Source organism: Xiphophorus maculatus, chromosome 17 (genome assembly GCF_002775205.1).
Source record: "Xiphophorus maculatus strain JP 163 A chromosome 17, X_maculatus-5.0-male, whole genome shotgun sequence".
Lineage (NCBI taxonomy): Eukaryota > Metazoa > Chordata > Actinopteri > Cyprinodontiformes > Poeciliidae > Xiphophorus > Xiphophorus maculatus.
This window is the reverse complement of record NC_036459.1, coordinates 8,532,805-8,552,437: the sequence shown is the minus strand read 5'-3', so window position 1 is coordinate 8,552,437 and position 19,633 is coordinate 8,532,805. Positions and strand designations below refer to the sequence as shown.

The 19,633-nt window shown below is 38.5% G+C and overlaps 1 protein-coding gene across 1 annotated transcript in view; it reads left to right on the top strand.

The window, feature by feature from the left end:
* Positions 1–5,769: 5,769 nt before the first annotated feature.
* Positions 5,770–19,633, top strand: part of ptn (pleiotrophin) — a 44,318-nt gene continuing 30,454 nt past the window's right edge. The window contains exon 1 of the mRNA XM_005799971.2: positions 5,770–5,951. The gene's annotated coding sequence lies outside the window, so the exon portion shown is untranslated. The remainder of the gene's footprint in view (positions 5,952–19,633) is intronic.

Sequence of the window (19,633 nt, the reverse complement as noted above, 5' to 3'; positions counted from 1 at the left end):
ACCGGCTCCTTAATGAGGCAATGAAGCTTCAAACTGCTTCGCCATGTAGAGACCAAATACCCTGTGCTCAAGCAACACACCTCGGGTGTCATCGTCTCTCATCACTCCCAGATGGGTCCGTCTCTTTGCAGACAAATAAGCTCAGGGTTCCCATTGATTTGTCGTTATCGACAGTTAAAATTTTCATGAAAGTAAAATGTTCGTTTTTGTGGCGCATCTGTATCTTATTTTGAAGGGATGTGTAAATGTTACCATAGCAACCAGAGTCAGAGAGCGTTAGGGCAGTGGTCGAGATGAGAGGAGAGGAGTAGAGCTTGTGAGTCTTAAGTCTGGTTGTTGCAATAGAACGGACTCTCAGTTGCGCCATGTCAGCTGTTTGGTATTCCCCTCCGTTCTTACGTTACTGCGCTGTCTGATTGGCTACCTGTCACATTTAACAGGCTGCGTTCACTGTCAGGGAAAACCCCACAGGCTGCGATAGTCGGGCCTAAACAATGTTGAATAAGATTTTATTTTATTGAAGCCCGATTTTAGATCGGAGCGGTCCCAACATTCTACCAACTGGACCAGATCAGTTGTGACACGCCTCACAGTACAGGAGGATCAGTTACGATTATCGCAAGCGGCAATCTGTGACAATCGCCCTCTCACCCCCAGCCCCCAACCCGGGCTTCAGTGACATTGCCAACCCTTGACTGGTCCATGGTGGTAAAAAGGTTGGGGACCACTGCTTTAAATGTTACAAGTCAGAAACTCCCCTCAGTATTAACTTTCGATCAAAGTCAAAATAAATGCGTTTGACTCGTCTTATTAAGCCAGAATATGGTTGACCTATGATTTAAATGCCGGTTAGGGCACTGCAGATAATCAGTGTGTGTGTTTGTGTGTGTGTGTGTCAGCGTCTGTACTTTGAAGCGCAGCATGTTACTTTCTTTGAGGCAAACTATCAAGACATTTGCTGCTCTATTTGTTGCTTGTGCACAATGTTCTTACGGTGAATGAATCCCACAGAAGCATGATATTATAAGAGGTGCCAATATGCTGCGTTTGATTGTCTCACAACGGAACATTTTTTTGATTCTCAACCAGTTATTTTTCCTTTCTCTTGAAGTCATAAATTCAATCTTCATTTCCTCCCAGACATGTTGCACAAATTGAATACTTGCTTTTTTTTTCTTAAAAAAAGGGTACAGAAAAATGACTTTTCTGCCAATTCCTGGCACTCTCATCTGTGTGTTGTGTTAGGGAAGGATGGGATGAAGAGGGAGAGCCGTCGGAATCTGTAGTTGGAATGTGGTGAGCGACTTTGACAGGCTGATTTCATTCTGTTTCATCAGACTCGTACCAAAGAGGAGCCCAGTCACTGCCATTCCTGTTATTGAACTGCCAGTGGACATGTACTGGATGAAAGGCGCTTCTGAAGCCTAACAGACGCTCCGTCCACCGCTCTGTTCAGACTCATAATGACAGCAGCCAGTAAGAGTGAATAAAAGTGAGGCAGCAGTTGGACTTAATATAAAGATTGTTTCTGTATTTAGTTTTATTCCTAAAGCGTCTGGTGGAGCTTTCTTTGATCTTTTGATACAAGAAAAACACTAAAAAAGGCAGATAATGGTAACTATTCATGAATTTACTGTCATTTCCATGCAGTGCCCAGCATACATATTCATAAACAGTGTGAACTTTTTCGCATTGTCATTCTGTGACTAAAAAGGAAAACTCTTTCACAGAAATCAAATCTAATTTTATTGATAGAAGATTTCAGCAAGAGGCATTTCAAAGTGCTTTGCATCATAAAACCACAAAAATGCAAAGTTTTAGAACACAGTCAACAATTGAAACATTACATTTAGTTAAAAGCCATCATTAAATTTTTCATTGATTATATTTCAAAAGTAACTTTAAACAAGTGGGTTTTTAGTCTAGATTAAAATATTAAGTAGTGCATATTTGCAAAAGGAAATCAAAATAATGTAACTACAAGTCTTATGTTTCTGTCACTGTCACACAACCAGAGACTGAACGTTTACACCATTGTTTGAAAAATTGATAGCTAAATTTGAAGTGCTCTCAAGAGTCTTTAGTTTGGGCTTTGATTGTTCCATTTTCATGGTCATTCTAAAATTTGCTTTGATTTGAACCACTGCATTGCAGCTTCAGGATTGTTGTCCTTCCAGAAAATGAAGTTCTGTTTTAAGTTGTTTATACAACTTAAAACTAGTTTCTTCTGAAATTACCTTATATTTAGCTCCATTAGTTTCCCAATCATTCCAAGCACCTCTGCCCCTGCTGAAGAAAAGCTTTCCCATAGGTACATTTTATAGTGTGTAGTGTTAAAATTAAACTCTGTTAAAATTTAGTTGAATGTAATGACTATTGTTGGTAATTTATGAAGTGATCCATCAGACACTGATTTGGAAAAGATGGTTGAATTCTTGCTTCTGATGCATCTTTGCCACCTTAGCAGTGTCCTTTTGATATAATGCTCTGATTTTCTTGTTTTGCCTTTCTTTTCTCTTTGGACCTGGATATATCAAACCTCTTTATCTGAGATATATACTGCATATTCTCTATGACTTACTTTGTAAGCCTCATGATAAACTAGTGCCAGGAACCTGCATTAGCTAAGTTAATTATCATAAAAGAGAGAATCCAAGCAATTGCATAACTGCAGGCCTGAGAGAGTAAGTGGTTGGTTTTTGAGTTTGTGTGAAATCAGCCCACTTTCTACAACCTCAAAAAGTACACTTAAGTTTGTGTTTGTAATTTACCTTGGTGTGAAAAGGTTTAAGTGGCGTCAATACAAAGCAGGGATTCCCAGTCGGGGTAAAATATTGCCTGAGATGCTCTGTGTGTGTTGGTGGGGCTTAGTGGGGTTTTAAAATCTATAATGTATGAGTTGACAGGAAGTGTGGATGATTGTGTGTTTATTAGCAGGAGGGTATGAGTCATACTAATTACTGACCATCATGGAGTTGATGGTGGAATCCCCAGCAGTGCAATATGATTCTCCACTTCCCAACACTTTTCACAGCTCAACTTCACAATTTACACCCAACAAAAATCTTTTGCAATGATTCTAGAGATGGACGTAAACAGTTATGGATTTTGTAGCTACACAGCGAGTAGCTGCCATTCTGTATTTCAGGAAGCTCTGAAAATGTCTTTTTTGTTGCCATTTGATCATCTGTGTCATCTTGTCAGAAGCTGTTTCAGTTTAACCCTGATTTCTGCTTTCATTTTATATTTAGTTAAGGGCAGTCTTGTTTGGATGCACCTTCTTCCTCACCATTTTTGTGACACTGCCCTTTTGCCATGTAATTACATTTTTTTTCAACTTTGCACCTGTTTTGCTCTCTTTCAAAATTACATTTTATTTCTGAGGGGGGAAAAGCTGGTGTGACTCATGTTTTTTAAATTTTTTTTTTAATGTATGAGTCCAAGCCTCTTGAAATACATGGCGTCAACTTTCACCGCAAACATCCTCAAACTTTTTTATAGTAAAAGCAGCAAAATTATATAGCAGAAAATAGGACTTGGAAAGAGGAATAGAATCCACTTTAATGCAATCATATTTTAAATCCTTTTCACATTAAATAATCACAAAAAATAAAAAATAAACGTGGGAAAAAAACTGATTTAAATACTGATTTAAATAAAGCTGAAAAGTCTCACTGACAATCTGTTTGCTGTAGGTTATGTGATGAGAACTTACATTTTATTTTACAGTGTATTGGCTCAGTTGGATCTTTTTGATGAGAAGTTTTTTAAACAAAGTTGAGAAGTGGTTAAAACTCAGTATCTTTGATGCCCGATGGAATAGGTGACAATAGTTGATGACAATATTTCTGTTAGTGTACACTTTGTGGTGTTATCAAGGCTTCAGAATATTCTCACCTGAGTTTGCTAAAAAAAAAAAAAAAAATGCAGTGTCTTCGCAATTATTGACACCCTTGAAAAAAAATGACTAAAGATTTGGTGATATCCTAGATGCCACTCTTTGCTGCACTGTAATTGTTACAGACAGCAGCAATAAAATATGTGGATGTTTTAGATCTAACATGGCAGAAACTGAAAAGAAACTCCATAGGGGCATAAATTCTGTTGCAGGACTTTGTAGAAACATCAACACACTAATGCCTTACATTTTCTCTTTCCTATTATGAAGAGTGAGCAGAATAAATGGACCTGTACATCATAGTATTTTTTACCAAGTTTATTAAGAATTACCCAACTCTAAATCACTTTAATAACAACACACATTATTTTTTTAGGAGCTACCAGAATTGCTGCACTTGTGGCTTTTAAAAAAATGATCTCCTATTGTGTTTTTCTCATTTAATAAATATATTATATTTCAACTGTAAGATTATTGTTTTAAAATAACAATCCATTTTTAATTGTGATGTATGGGGAGTGATGTACGTCTCAAATCTCAGACCAACTTCAGTAAATATTACAACAAATTCCAATAGTGATCAATATTTACATTATGAACAGCTGTGCATAGCTTCTAAAGAGCAATCTTAGCCAGTATTGATTTTTCAGTCCTAAAGAGGTGTGTTTTATGACTCTTGGAGGCATCCTAATCCACTACAGAATTAAAACATCCTAAGCACTCAATCAATACCCCAAGGGTGGTGAGACAGCCTTATCATGCCATATACGAGGCCGTTCCTCTTTGTGTGGACTTCAGAGAGTTTATGAAGGCAAACCGACATCAGTATACTGGGCTTTGTGGACAGAGCTAATGGCACATGTTATTGATTGGGTGTGTCGTAATCTGTCAATCAAGGCTTTCACAGCTGTAACAAAAAGCTCTATAGGGCCATTTCCAGCCATCTGCTGTTCCCAACACCTTGAGAGCATCCTGTATTTATTGACATGCTTCTTTTACAAGATCTTTGGGAAGGAATAAGAGAGGAAATATATGAAAGCAGCAAATTTAGATCATTTAATAAGCAGCTCAAAGTATGAGACTAACTGAATGAACACGATTTCACTTAATTAACTGATTTAAGTTGCTAACATCTGCTAGATCTAAATCACATCTAATGCTAGATTTCTGTTTAATCACCTGCTCACTTATTGCTTATATGAGGCCTGTCCCAACAGTCAACACCTGAGAGCTGAGGTTCGCCATCAACGAGGAATGTAATGAGAAAGTGGGACAAGACTTTGCAGGATATGTGCCTGTAAGAGACTTGATGTAAAATTCAAAATTGTGAATCTGTATTTTAAGAAATTGACTAAAAATGATATGACTTGACAAAGTATTTGTTTCGTGCTGACCATCCATAGACAAACCCAGAGATTTGCTCAGTTTTTTTTTCTTTGTTTGGTCAATATTCTATTGATTGACTGGCACCCACTTGTCCATGGATCAACACCATATTTTATGTAAGCGCGGTTTGACTCCACTGGTTCGTGCAGCATTTTGTTGTGTTTGCTCACGCCTGCTGACAATCTGCCCTCTCCATTGGCATTTGGATCAGTGTCGCTCATTGTCTCACTTTTCCCTCTGCTTATCTGCGTCTCTTCGCTGCCAGCTCCTTCTTCCTGGTCCCCATGGATCTCCCTGTGCACCCGGGCTCATAGCTGCCCTTTTTCTCTCGCTGCCGTTTTTACTCTCATCCTGCCTCTACCGTCTTCTCTCCGGTGTCTCGGTGAGTGTCAGGCAGGGTGTCCCTGGAGTGACCTTGGGGGGTAATGAGCTCTTGATCACGAGTCAGGAAACCCAGAGTTTAACACCCCACACCAGAACCCTCCCCTCAACCCAAGCAGTACTAACCAAAAAAAGGAAAAAAAGACTGCACAGCCATCGTGTGCTCAGCCCACAAAGGGAAATAGTATTGGAGAGAAAGGACAGCAGGACAGAGGTGCAGATAAAGAGTCTTGAGAAGCTATTGCTTTAAAACCCTGACATACAACGACCAGACCTCTAGAGCAAAGTAAGTGGATTCTGTTTTTCTTTTAGATGCACACAGAGAGACGTTGCTTTTACAGGTATGATGAGCTGGTGAGATTGTTACTTGACCAGCCACAGAAGCAGAAAAGTTCTAAGTGTAAGAGTTTGTGCAAGTCTTGGTTCTTGCAAATGGTTTCAAGGCTCCCCATCTGGATCTTGGTGTTCAAACTTTTAGATTTTCAATGTTCCAACCGTGTCCGTAATTACTTAAAAAAAAACTTTAACCAAATCTAAACAAGGAAAGTTTCTCTTGTGGATCTGTACTGATGTCTCGCCTTTTGGTCAACTGTGTGGACATGCTGCTAATTGGTTTTTGCTGTTAGTCCGTGCTTAATTTATCCTTGAGGCTGTTGATACAAAATAATAAACACATGAAAATAAAAGATTATTAAGCTTAAATGTTGAGAATTACGGTCGCAGATGGAGAATGGCTTGTAGACAAACTGGGTAAACAATTGGAAAGAGCTAATAATCCGGCAGCCATGGGCTAAAGAGTGTTGTGTTAAATCATTAACAGGCCCTTTTTCTCAGTGATTAGACTTCAAACATCCATATGTTTGTTTATTATTGCTATCAGCCAAAAAATATGCAAACCCAATTAAGTCGGTTTGTGCATGTAAGCTGGTAGATGAAGACCACTTTTATTTTCTCAGGATATTGTAATTTGGGTCAGGCCTGACTAGAATGACAAACCCTTCTCTTCTGAATTGCATCAGCGCCATGTGATCCAGGAGACCTTCTGCTTGAGTTGCCATGGCGTTATTCAGTGCCTTGTAAAACAACCAAAGTCAGACCAAACAGGGTTCCTCTCTGTCTTATGAGCATTCCTTCAGGGGACAAAAGCTTTCTCTTGTTCATTCTTGCTTAAAATGAAGTGTTCGCTTCATTTCTTTACAATCAACACATGGTGTGGTCCTAATGAAAGGCCAGGGAGAGATTAAACATGAAGTGGAGATGAGATTGAGAAACCTGCTTTGGTCCACAGGAAGTTGGAGCACAATGTGGATTAAGCTGGATGACAACCAGCAAGTTCTACCTTATAAAACCGCTTTACTACCAAGCAGGTCCTGGCATTTTTCCTTCATGATGGTCACTCAGAGCCCTTTAAGTGACATTTTGCACATTCTTGTCTATTCTCTTGTTAATAGCTTGCCCCACATACCTCACCACATGATCTTGCCTATATGTCAATGTGTTTAAGCATAAAGTCAGTTCATTTCCTTCTGTGTTCTCACAACCCCTTTGATTGAACTGGTCTTCATGGAGGAGCCGGAGCAATAAGGCATAGAATTGTGCTGTTAGGGCCCAAAGAAGGCCACTCCAGGGGGGAGGGAGGCACCATGAAAGGAGCCAGTTCTTCTCTATAGGGCATAAGTAAGTGAAAAAGAGAGAGGAAGAAGGGTAGGCGGACTCCAGATATACACAAAGGTCCTCACATTGAGAGACTGGTTTATTTTTTTGTGAGGTAAGCGCTGACCCTTCACATGTGAGATGAACAGAATGGGGTGTAGAGGGCCTCCACCGAAAAGGAGGATGGGAAAAAGAGAGAAATGGAAGAAAGGAGGAGGTGAAAAAATCCAAAGGAGACCTGTCAATGAGCCATCCATCTAGCACCCAGTTCCCAAAGACATGCTGCAGAAATGACAGAATAGCAGGGTTGGAAAAGCAAGCTTTGTGAACTAAAAGAATATTTGACAATATATTTCAGCTCTTTGCTTTTTTGTGTTCATTTGGCCAAAATAAAAGCAAATTCTCCCATTGTAAAAGGGTAAAAATTAAAAAGGATTGCTAAGTGCTAGCTAAGTGTTCTTATAAAGGGGTTTTAAAAACAGAGTTGTGGTTCATTAGCATGTTCAAATTTTTAATGTCTGCACTTTATCTTCTTTCCTGTGCTTTTAAAAGTGCTTTTAAAAATAAACAGCTGAACTGTTTTGAAGAACATTTGTTAAAGCATTTAACAATAATGTCAAAATTAGACGTTCTCAGAGATGAATTAAGCAGCTGATCATTACGATCAAGTGTGACACAATGAGTGTCTTGAACCACAAAAGCTGTCTTGTTGATCTCCTATTGTCTTAAGCTGTAATGTGAGAATGCTCTGACTTTTTTTTAAAATCACATGAAGTAGGTGTTTGTAAAGGGTACCTGTTGAAGTAAGTCTCTGCTATCTCTCAACTTAATTTTTTTTGTAGAATATCTCCAGTTTTTCCACTTTTCCCATTTTTTAATCATACCTAGCGCTTTATCATAGGTTTTCACCTACTAGAATAGATGCATTCTACTGAGTATGTGTAATCAACCTTCACCAACTCACCCACAGCTAACCCCCTCACCTCTCTGGATTAGCTCCAGGGTGCTTCCCCCCCCCTGTCATGACTCCTTTCCTCTGTAATGAGTCAGCTCATTAGTGGTTCATTCTGCAGCCCCATACCTATACACATGCCCAGATCCAGACAAACACTTCCCAGATAAATTACTAAAATTACTAAAAAAAGAGAGAGGGTAAAAGTCTCAAGACTGCATGTAATATTTAGTTAATATATTAGATTTTTCTGTTACATTAGAACGCTCATTTCCAACAATATCAGACAAACCTAGTTTAAGACTGGTATAATTTCATTTAATGGAAGGACTTCTCTCAGACTTCTCTTTTTTGAGAGCAAGCTTTAAGACCAGGATAATATATTCCCTTTTTTGGTATTTCTTTCAACTCAAACAGAGGTCGACTGATATAAGCTTTCAATCTGGAAAGACAATGGCTTGTAGTCCACACATTATCTTTTTTGATTGATTTTTTTTTTTAATTGGGGTGATTTGGGATTGCAATTTTGTATTTCTTTTTGCCAGAAGATGGATGAAGTAAAGGTTTCTGTCTCATTCTTTGCTTCTATAGATTTTGTGGTGGAGGCATTTATAGAAAGCTAGATCAGTGGCTACTGCACTGGTGAAATTTACAGTTTCTCTCTCACTTCTTGTCTTTATAAACCTGGTGGAGACATTTTGGAAGACTTGCATGCATTATATTTACAGGTTTGAATAACTTTTAAAGGAGTGATTCCTTGTTAGATTTTAAAAATCAGTTACTTGCTCTGGGCACTGACATCAGTCTCAACACAAAATACTCATTCAGCTACAACTGACTGTGTGTTGAAAGAGTTTTAAAGGGTTTTCAGAGATTCCCCATGTGGGGTCTGTCTGTAGCTGCTTGAAGTGAATTGGGAAAGTTTAATTTGTTTTAACCAGAGAAACACTGTGCTGGTCGAAAATTCATGCTTTTTCAATATGCTCTATTGAGCGTAATCACCTATTGAGCATACTGAAAAGTGAGCTCAAGTGAGCATACTGAAAAAGCAGTATTTAGAAAATTGTAAACACGATCTGAATGTATTGGATGGTTGAGGGATTGGCTGTCGTTTAGTTTGAAATGAGGTGATTACGTCGTCTCTCTGTTCTTAAAAACAGAAAACCAATAATGAAGATGCAACCTAAGAGCACTGAAAAGTGTTGTTGGAAGAGCAACTAGATAGCACTAAAGTATTCTATATTTATTAATTCCTACCTCTTGACAAGTTTGATAAAAGAAAGAATGTTAGGACTGTAGCTGAACTGTCTGTACTTTATATCAGAACATGCAGAAATATTGTATGTCCAAAGTTTAAGCTGTGGCATCAAATATAAAGTTGCAAACTGCTATTTGGGCTTTTTGGACTTACTTTTCTTTGTGTTGTTTGGTTGTGGCAAAATAACTGGCAGGCAGAGGTAGGGGTTCAGAGACTATTTTGTTGAATACTTGTTACTGCTGAAAACAAGACTAGTGAGGTCAAACAGAAGTGCTGTAAAAACAAAACGGTGAGCCTGCACAGGTGAAGCTGTGCAATCGAACACAGCAGGGCATACTTGACTCTTGACATATTCACTGATCCATGTTTTTAATAATATATGCGGAATTTCTACTTAGATATCAGCCAAAGATGTGATATTGTTCATGTGGGCACACATCCAAACTGTTTGAGATAAGCAAACGTGCAGTATGAGTACCGCACATGGATGTAATAGGGTTATATTTTTAGCAAAACTGTCCTGGGGATAATATAAGTACTGAAAGGGCTGCCATATTGTTTGTGAGGGTTAAGACTTAGTGTGGGAAACACCTGGGATACAGAAGGTACCAAAGAATACAGTCAGAGATCACTTTTAAAACATCTGGATTCCAAGAGTAAGAGTAAATTAACTGTAACAGTCAGTTTAATGGGACACGTGACCTCCCCTCTGTGAATACAGCTCTTGTTAAAATGCTGCAAAGACATTGACTTGGAAGCATGCAGCAATTCCTAATGCAGAACCCTGCTAAATTGTTCACAAGTAAACCCTAAAGGTATTAAACCCCATAAAGCCAATATGCTGCCAAAGCTCTGCATAGCTGCTGCACTCTATCGGCACAATCAATGCACCCTTGTTTAATTTGGAGAATGTGACTGCTTTTTAGGTGGGAGTGAGCTGCAGCCCACCAGCAGAGTTTTAGTGATATTATAATTGTTTCTGCAGAGAGATTTTTAACCTCACAAGGCGTCAAAATTTGCGTGGGCTATAAAAGAGGCAAAAAACAAAACGGAGCTATTTACATTGAAGCTGTTCAGACTGAGATGCAGTGCCTACTGATAGAATTCAACCTCTTGAGCTTCTAGACAGACAGATTAAAAATCACAAAAATGACCAGATTGTATTAAAAGGATGGGATTAAGTATTTTTCCAGATATGTAGTGCCATTTTATAGCATAATCAAGTACCTGTTATCTTGAGTTGTGTTGTTTACAACCGTTCTTACAGGAGCCGTTTGTATGATGAGCACAGCAGATGTGCAGTTCCATCAGGTGTTTGCCAGTTGCTGCTGCCGCTAGTCTGAAGGAGCTGACAGGGGAATGCATGGGTGAAAGGTGTTTTGTGTGGTGAAAGCTCGGTTGGAGACTGCAACTAGAAGGAAGATCTTTGTGGAAAGAGGTGGTGCTTTGTGAGAGCAAGTGTTTAGGTACATTTCAATGGTTGCCATGGCAGATTCAAGAATTTCTCAAACTTGCAGGAAAAAATCAAAGCAAGACTAAATGTATTTTTGATCATGCAATAACAATTCTGTAAATAATTCTGTTTTCCTCCATCTCTTTTAGCCATTTGCATGCTTGTATATATATACACACACACACACACACACACACACACACACACACACACACACACACACACACACACACACACACACACACACAAAGAGCACATGCGCATGAAGCTGAGGTTAAAGGAAATGACAATTATTACATGATATAAATAGTTCCTCTTTAAACCAATAATATTCCACTCTACTGCAACATTTTTCTTGTTACAATTAACACATGTAATGTAAATATGATTGCTAATTTGACAAAAATTCAAACCTTTTTTTCCCTCCTTTTACTTTTTTTAAATAATCTGGACAGTTTTTTCAAGGCACATTCAAGGGACAAATCTGAAGTAGTTAATAACAAAAAGATTAAAAACAGTTCATTCCTCCTCTCTGGGGTGTAATACTTGTTTAAGTCTCAGCTGGTTTTAATCATCCCTGTTGGGGGAATTGCTGTTGCTGTGGGATGTTTTCTTATTCCTGTGGGGCAGCACAGATAATGAGGCACCAGGATTTGATTAGTTAAACACCTATGATGGATGCAGGGAGGATTAGATGGGCCGTTGATTCCAGACAGAAAGGATTGCTTCATGTCCACCCACCAGTGAGTGATCAGAGAACAGGACCATCTAGCAGAAGTGTGTTATCGGCTTGGACTAAATACCCTTAAATGTGCGTGCATGTCACAACATAGTCATGGGTAAGTTATGTATTTTCAGTTCTTCACTTGTAAACACTTTATTCATGAGAAAGAAAAAGGTAAAAAGAAAGAGAGTAGTATGAGAGGAAAGGCAAATAAGATTTTGGAGAAATGGAGAGCGAATCATTACTCATGTGCATTAGTATTCCTTCCACAGCTTGTGCTGTGAGACAGCCGGTCTGTCCAAACAAACAGCAAACAGAGGGGGGATGCCTCATTATAACTTCTCCGTTTTGTTTCACCCAGAGTTCACATTCCATCTGACCATAAACACTGGGCCGGAGCTTCGACCTTGCCCTGTGTCTATGCTGGAGCTTAGAGTTGTACGGAGCAAGGAAAGCTGCGGTTCACATGCTGTTGAGTCCATGCCGACGGCTGTGCAGCAGCCTGGGAGAGGGAAGCAAAAACATATTATAAATTTCTATTATTGAGTCCTTGAATCATTTTAGGTCTGCACTCGGCGGGGGTAACCAAAAGGGATGATAAATGAATCTGACCATAATATTCCCATAGGTAATAGCTTAAATGTCCATTTAGACCTGACTCAAAAACCAAGTAATTTCTATAAGCTACTACCATCAAAATTGGGCTTTTAAAACTTATTCCCATTTAGTAAAACTTTGGAGGAGTTACATTCCCTTGCAAAAATATTCGTACCTGAAAGTAGTACACATGTCACAGTTCAGGGGTATTTGGGTTTCAGCAGTGTTTGAATTTTGATTATTTCCTTATTTACTCCAGTGATTTGTCTCTTCTGGATGTAGTTCCAACTGTTCCTCATCCCCTTCATTAGTCCTGTGTGTATTTGTTCTCACCTTTGTGACTGTTCTATTGAGTCCTGTCCTTCATCTAGTCATGCTTTACCCTTCATATGTTTAAACTTGATCAAATCATCATGCATCTGCCAAGCTATTGCTTGTGCTTCGATCTGCCTTAAGAGCTTTAGAAAACAGCAGGATATATACTGAAATATCCACAAAGGTGAATTCTAATATTACATTTTTGTAAAAGTAAAAAAAAAGTTCTAAATTTATTTTCATAATTAACAAATAATATCACACTAAATACATTGATGTTTGTGGTTGTAACATGCCAACATGTGACTGTGGCATCAATACTTTTACAGGGCACTGTATGTAGTTTTACTTTCAGACCAGTTCCTAATGTGTATGAGGAGCATATTAGTTAAAAAAATGAAAAAAAAAATAAATAAATAAATCACAAACACACTCACAAACCTCAGGAGAGATGATTAAAATAGACTCCAGAAATCAACAAACTGACACACAAAGCCAGGAATAATGGCTGCAATGAAACCAAGCATTTTTACATTTATGGCCATGAAGAGATGGAAAAAGAGTGAAAAATAAAAGGAAAAATTTATGAGATTTTTTTTGTAGGTTTCTGTTCGAATGCTGGTGTTTGAACTTGGGCTTTCATTGATCTCTCCATTTTAGATTTTTCTCTTGTGTTTCATCGCTTCTGTTTTGCATTTGCTTCCTTAGTTTAGCATTTCTTTCTGTTATTAAAGTTAGTTTGAGACCTTTTATATTTCTTTACCTCATCTGTTGGACCTTTCACCTTTCAGTGTAGTACTTTGTATATCTTAACTGTGATTTATGTTGCACAGCACTTTGGGACCTTTGTGAACTCAGTGAAAAGTGCTTTATAAATGAACTTTACTTCGCTGCACAGCTGTTATTCATCTCCTCATTTGCCTCTGACTGCATTCTTCCTCAGCTGTGCACTATTTTCTCTGACTAGTCTGGTTCTCATTTCATTCTCCAATCCTCCCTCAATATAAAAGCTTGTCTATCCTCTTTACTGCTTCACTATTTCCTTCTGCCATGTTGCCTTTCTTCCAGTCGTCGCATCTTTGCTAATCTTTTCATTAAACTTCCTGCTTTTACTGTACAGAGCTAATATGCACATTTATCTTGAAGATGGACTGTGTAAGAATGCTTCTGATTGAATAATTTTGCTATTACTGAAGGACATGGAATCCTTAGCACATCCTTGCTCAAAAGGTCATTTTCTCGTGTTCATCCTAAAACGAAGATGTAAACAGCCAAATGTCAGATTTCACCGCCGCTTCATTTATATTTAAAATGCAGTTTTTCCATACGCATCCCCTATCACTATCTGATAGTGATGACATCTTTCCACCTTTAAGGAGTTGTATAAGGTTTCTACATAAACTTTGACGGTATTTGCAGATGTTATACTGAAAAGGCCTGCAGAGAAAAATGTTAATCAATTGGCCTTTGGTGCTTTTACATGAAAATGTACATGAGACCACGACAAGTATTTGTTTGGCATCCCTCCAATCTCTGATAGCATTTGTGTCTAAAAGGACAAGCTGTAGTGTTTTCACATAAACATGGATTCTCCCCTCTGGTACTGAACTGCTAATGTTGTGGTGAAAGTCGTCCACTTAAGTTTGATTATTTTTTTACCAAGATTTGTGCAGAAAATACATGTGAACATTGGAACAAATATCACTAAATGAGCAGCAACATTACAGCTCTTTTTTCCACCAAAGTGAACTTTTTAAAAAAAATCTTCATTTGTAGAATTAAAAAGTTCAATTTAGTAGCAAAGTGACCTTATCATCTGAAAATACAGAAGCTAATCTGAGTTCAGCATAAATCTGAAGGGCTCCCAGCCCTTGTGGTCCTTCTTTCTTCCATGTTTGGCTTCAGGAGACAATAAACTGACCAACCAGAAGAACATGTCAGGACTGTGACAAGGACATCAATGCTCTCCAGCTACCAGCATGCAAACTGCATTCCTGTGGGGAATTGAACCCGGTGACTTTACTGCGTGAACGCCCCTCTGTTCATGATGCATTATTCAAAGATTTACTGACTTAATGCTTTTTAATGACTTTGCTGGTTTATTGGGGCAGATTGAAATGTTTTCTCTCCACTCTGAGTTATTGGCAAATTGACTGAATTTATTCAGCTCTTTTCTGGTCACACCGATCACTCTCAGCTCTCTACACCAGAGCCACTTTATCCCAGTTACACACACATTCATTGACAGATAAGTTGGACAGTTGGGGTTCAGTGGCATGTGGCAGGCGGAAACTGCAATCAAATCCACAACTTTTTGGACTGCAAGACAAACTACCCCCTCTCCAGACTTTATATAAAAAAAATTGCCTGTGCTAAAATTATACTTTATTACACTTTAGCTCCAAGGGGTCAGGTTTTGCTGCAGGCATTCAAAGTGGGCTTGATCAATAGTAATTTAGATTTACTGGTTGTGGTTTGGCTGCTTTTTCACTTATTTTTGTGGACAAAAGAAGTACTTAAATAATACACAAAGATCTGACACATGGACATCATCATTGTCCTGATTATCTACTGGATGCTAGGTTTTATAATAAAACTACCATCCAGACTACCATTTGAACCCCCATCCAGTGCGTGTCAGGTTTTGAAACTCCTCAGATTTTCCACACAGTGAAACTGCTGCTTTTACTATGAAAATGATTGGATCTGTCCCTGCTGCAAAGTAAGCTCCCCAACTTATTTAGATTTTCTGTCACATTCAACATGAGCTCACTGATGGTCTGGTAAATAACGCTGGAGCAAATATATTTTTTGGACAGATGAATATGGCCGTTAGTGTTACTTATGAGAGGAAATGGGCTTTTCCAGAGGAAAGGTAATGGTGAATAGTTTCCATCTGTGAGGTGTAATTTTCCAAACAATGAAATGGACTGTGTCAGCAAAGTAGTTGGCTCACAGAGAATAAGCCATGCCTCATTGTACATGCTAATTTTAAAGGTTCAGAATTACAATGTAAAATGGGGTTTAAAGATTAGACTTTTTAACTCTTAAATGCTTAATAGGCTCCTTAAGTGGAGGAATAATTATTTGGGATAATCAAAAGAGATACAGTGCCTTTGAAAATCATTTTATCCTCTTTTCCAGCATAAGATTTTAAACTTTCATCTGAATTTTATGTGATGGTTAAATAGAAAGAGGCACATGGGTTGGAGTTGATATATAATTTTTAAATTTATTTACAAGGAAAAATTTGAAAAGATTGACAATTTGTGTACAACTCCTTTATCTTAAAATCTTGAGGGTTATTGATTCACTTCAGTAGTCAGTAAGTATTTAAACTCCACCAAGAAAGAAATTAAAAATGCCTTAGTTTGCTTCCATTTCACAATTATGCACTCAGTTTGGATTTATCCAATACAGTTCCATTAAAGTCCACTGAGTTTTGTGGTTCTAATCTACAAAGTGATATAAAGTTCAGGAGCCAGGAATACTCTTCTTCCTCCAAAATCTTATTTGCCTAACCTGTTGTTAAATTTATCACCTCTAGCAATCAGTGTAATGGCAAGCAAAAATGAGTCAGGCAATTTCATTGTTGAATGTATTAGGCAGTGTGGAGGCATTGTATTGGATTCCCATCAGCCGGTCCAGCTGACGTCAGAAGACCTCAGGCGGTGGATGTCTGCGGTGCTGCACATGCCCTCCTGGGTGACCGCTCCGACCACTTCCACACGCTCACAAACACGCAGACACACAGACAGCGCCGCGTTTTAAAGCAGTGTGTTAAGGTCGTTTTCAGATTTGATGAGTGCATTGTCGCTCACTGTTTGTTTTAGTCGGCGTTAGCAGCTTCCTTGCAGATCCTGTTGGCATTTGTGACTTTTCAGGTTATAAAGTGGACGGCAGGAAAAGTCTGAGAGCGAGGCAACAGGCCAAGCTGGCATCCGAGTTTGATGCTGCTGGTTTAAACAGAACAAAAGAAAATGCGCTAGTGGGGGATTTTCTTTGTCCAAAAACTGAAAAAGTAAAAATAATTAATGCCCTTGACATTTGTGATGATCAGTCTCAATTGATGAAAAAACGGAAAAGTGCCAGTTTTAATAGTTCAAACACCTAAAATACCTTAATATGCATTTATATGGACAGTGGAAACCTTCAGAAGACAATATCTACAGTCATCCATGTTAGACATGCAACCAATCAGAGCCTAGGAGCAAAATGCAGCTCCTGGATTGGCTGCTTTGCAAATGCCAGCTAATGGCAATAAAGTATCTCACCTTTTCCAAGCTACGTTTTCCTTTTAGTATTTCAAATTTCCTCTATGAAAAGAATCATAGAGGATTTCAGTCTATTCACAGACTGAACTGTGATCTGTCCGTTCGTCCCTCAATCAACTCTATTTATCAGTGAGCTACTTGTCCATCTATGTCTCCCAGAGGTGTGACCAAGTCACTGTGTTGCAAGTCTCAAGTAAGTCTCAAGTCTTTGTCCTCAAGTCCGAGTCAAGTCTCAAGTAAAGACAGGCAAAAGTCGAGTCAAGTCTCAAGTCAGGAACCTTTAATTTCAAGTCATTTCGAGTCGTTTTTATTTATTTTTTTTATAATTTGCAATTATACATAAAATTCAAATAATAGACCATTTGTTCTTTTTAAAATATGTATTTATCTCAAATGATAGAAATCTGGAAATGGGTTCTGTGCGACATGTGACAGTCACGCTGGTCAGTGCATTAAGTCAAAAACAGTTGACTTAATGCACTGACTGCAGTAAACAATATATTGTCAATATAATTTCCCAACGTAGATGTCTTCAAATACACCAACCATCCTTAGATGATACTAGACCCGCTCATCATCATGATGGGACAGAGAGACTCTGTTCCCTGTGTTCAGGTCCAGAATCTGCTTTCTGTTCCGGAGCCCCGCTCACTATCCACCGGCTTCCTGAGCTAACACGGTGCACATTATTTGTGGAGGCATTTGAAGGACCGGATTTATGGTAAATCATCACCAATTTAACCCGGAGTACACATGCTAACACGAAGTTAGCTAAAGTCAACTATCTTACAGCAAAAGAAAAGCGCCACCTACCGATCTTTGTGAAGCTTCAAATGCCGGACAAAGTTGGACGTCGTGGCATCTCCATCCGATATTCTCTTCTTTCATGTTTTACAAGTTGCAGTTCGTTTTTTAGTGAAAGAGTCTGGATTGTTGACATTTGAGAGGTTTTTGCGATTTGCAGGTGTTTCATGTCTTTCATGGAATAAATTGTGATGGGCTGCTGTGGTCTGGGCATCTTTAACACCGCCAGGAAGCCTTTGTTCTTTCTCTGTTTTCATGTCTGATCCCCGCCAGCCAATTGAGGAAACTCTGCTGGCTGTGTGCTCCAAGAAAACCTGTTTCTGTTTGATCAACTTCTAACATATTTTAGCAATTTAGGCAGGGATGAGTGTAGATAATTCAAAGCCTGCCAAAAGGGGTGTTTTGGGGGGAAGATGAGAAGATGCACAGGTTCACAAGCAGTAACGGAGGATCTCGGTTTTCTCATTTCTGTGCAGATGCACACCCTAAAACTACCTGTCAACATGGAGGAGACTTTCAAATGAAGCCCTAATATGGCTGACATCTTCCATCGACAAAGACCGGATGAAATTACCTTTTAAAATCTCCCTTAAAAATCAGTTCTGCATTTCCTCTGCTTTTCACCCTCAGGCAGTAACTATTTTCCCCCAGTGGAGGCCAGTATGTAGCTGATGAGGTCACTGAGTGAGTTTGATTTCGACACTACAACCAAACTAAGATTTAGCACACCTGAAGCAGAATGACATAAAGCTGCAAAAAATATTGTAACCATTGGGACTTTGATCAACAGAACAGACTCCAAATATAGACAAAAAGAAAACGGACAGTACGTCTGAGTACGTAGGAGCCTTATGGGTTAAGAACTTGTTAGCTGTTAAACTTACTAGCATGCTAACATGTTCAAGCTTTAGCATCACTGCTGTAGCTAATTGCTGTAGCAATTAAAACTGGACACAAACTCATAATAATAAATTATTCTTATACCTGGCAGATTTAATTTGGAGTAGAACAGATCAGGGTTGTGGTCAGTCCAATACAATTTTTAAAATACCAGTGAATGTTTGCAAAAAAATAACTCAGTAAATATAAGAAATATCATCCCCACTGCCCAACAACACACAAAATGAATGGAATTATTTTTTTTTTTGACTAAACCAACATGTTAAAATATGATAAAAAAATGTTTAGACAGGATTTGTTACAAAATGAAACCAGCTAGATTTTAACTAGTTTTGAACCTTTCGTGTCAAATAAAACCAAAATGATTAATACTCTTAGAAATTACTTTTTATAGTGCTCTGTCTGAGCAGGGACAGGGAAAGTGTGCATGTTGGACGGTGTGTGCTGTTCAATACTCTTACTACAGAAGAGGTCAGAGGCATTACAGATAGATCATGAGAGCCCTCTGCTGACAGCTAAATCTAAGGAGACCAGTGCAGTGAACATCCCAACCAGCTCCCCTCATAGTAAAATGCCTGCTCTACATTAATAAGAAAAGTAGATTTTACTTGACATGTGTGATAATTCTGCATCAATAAGTTGTCTAAAGTTAGTTGCTTTTTCACCTTTCATCAGAAGAATTGGGGGTAGGACTGCGAAGTTATTAACTTCCCCCACCCAGTGTTGTAAAAGAAATGAAATAATGATTTACTGATCTGGAGAGGTGTGGAGGTGATGAAGATAACAGGATGAAGGTAACAGTGAGAACAGGCTAAATTTTTTTATTTTGTCTTCACAAGTGACCAGTTAGTCATTTCTTACCATTTATTAACTGAACCTGAGCAGCTTTACAGGTTTCATTTCAAATGTAACTGATTTTCTGCTATAAAAAAATGTCTCTGCCTTAAAATTAGACCCTTATCTACTGAAGGTTTCCTTTAACTTTGAGAGGCCTTACATATTTAGTATTCAGTTTGAGTAAAACTAGGTAGAAGTTTT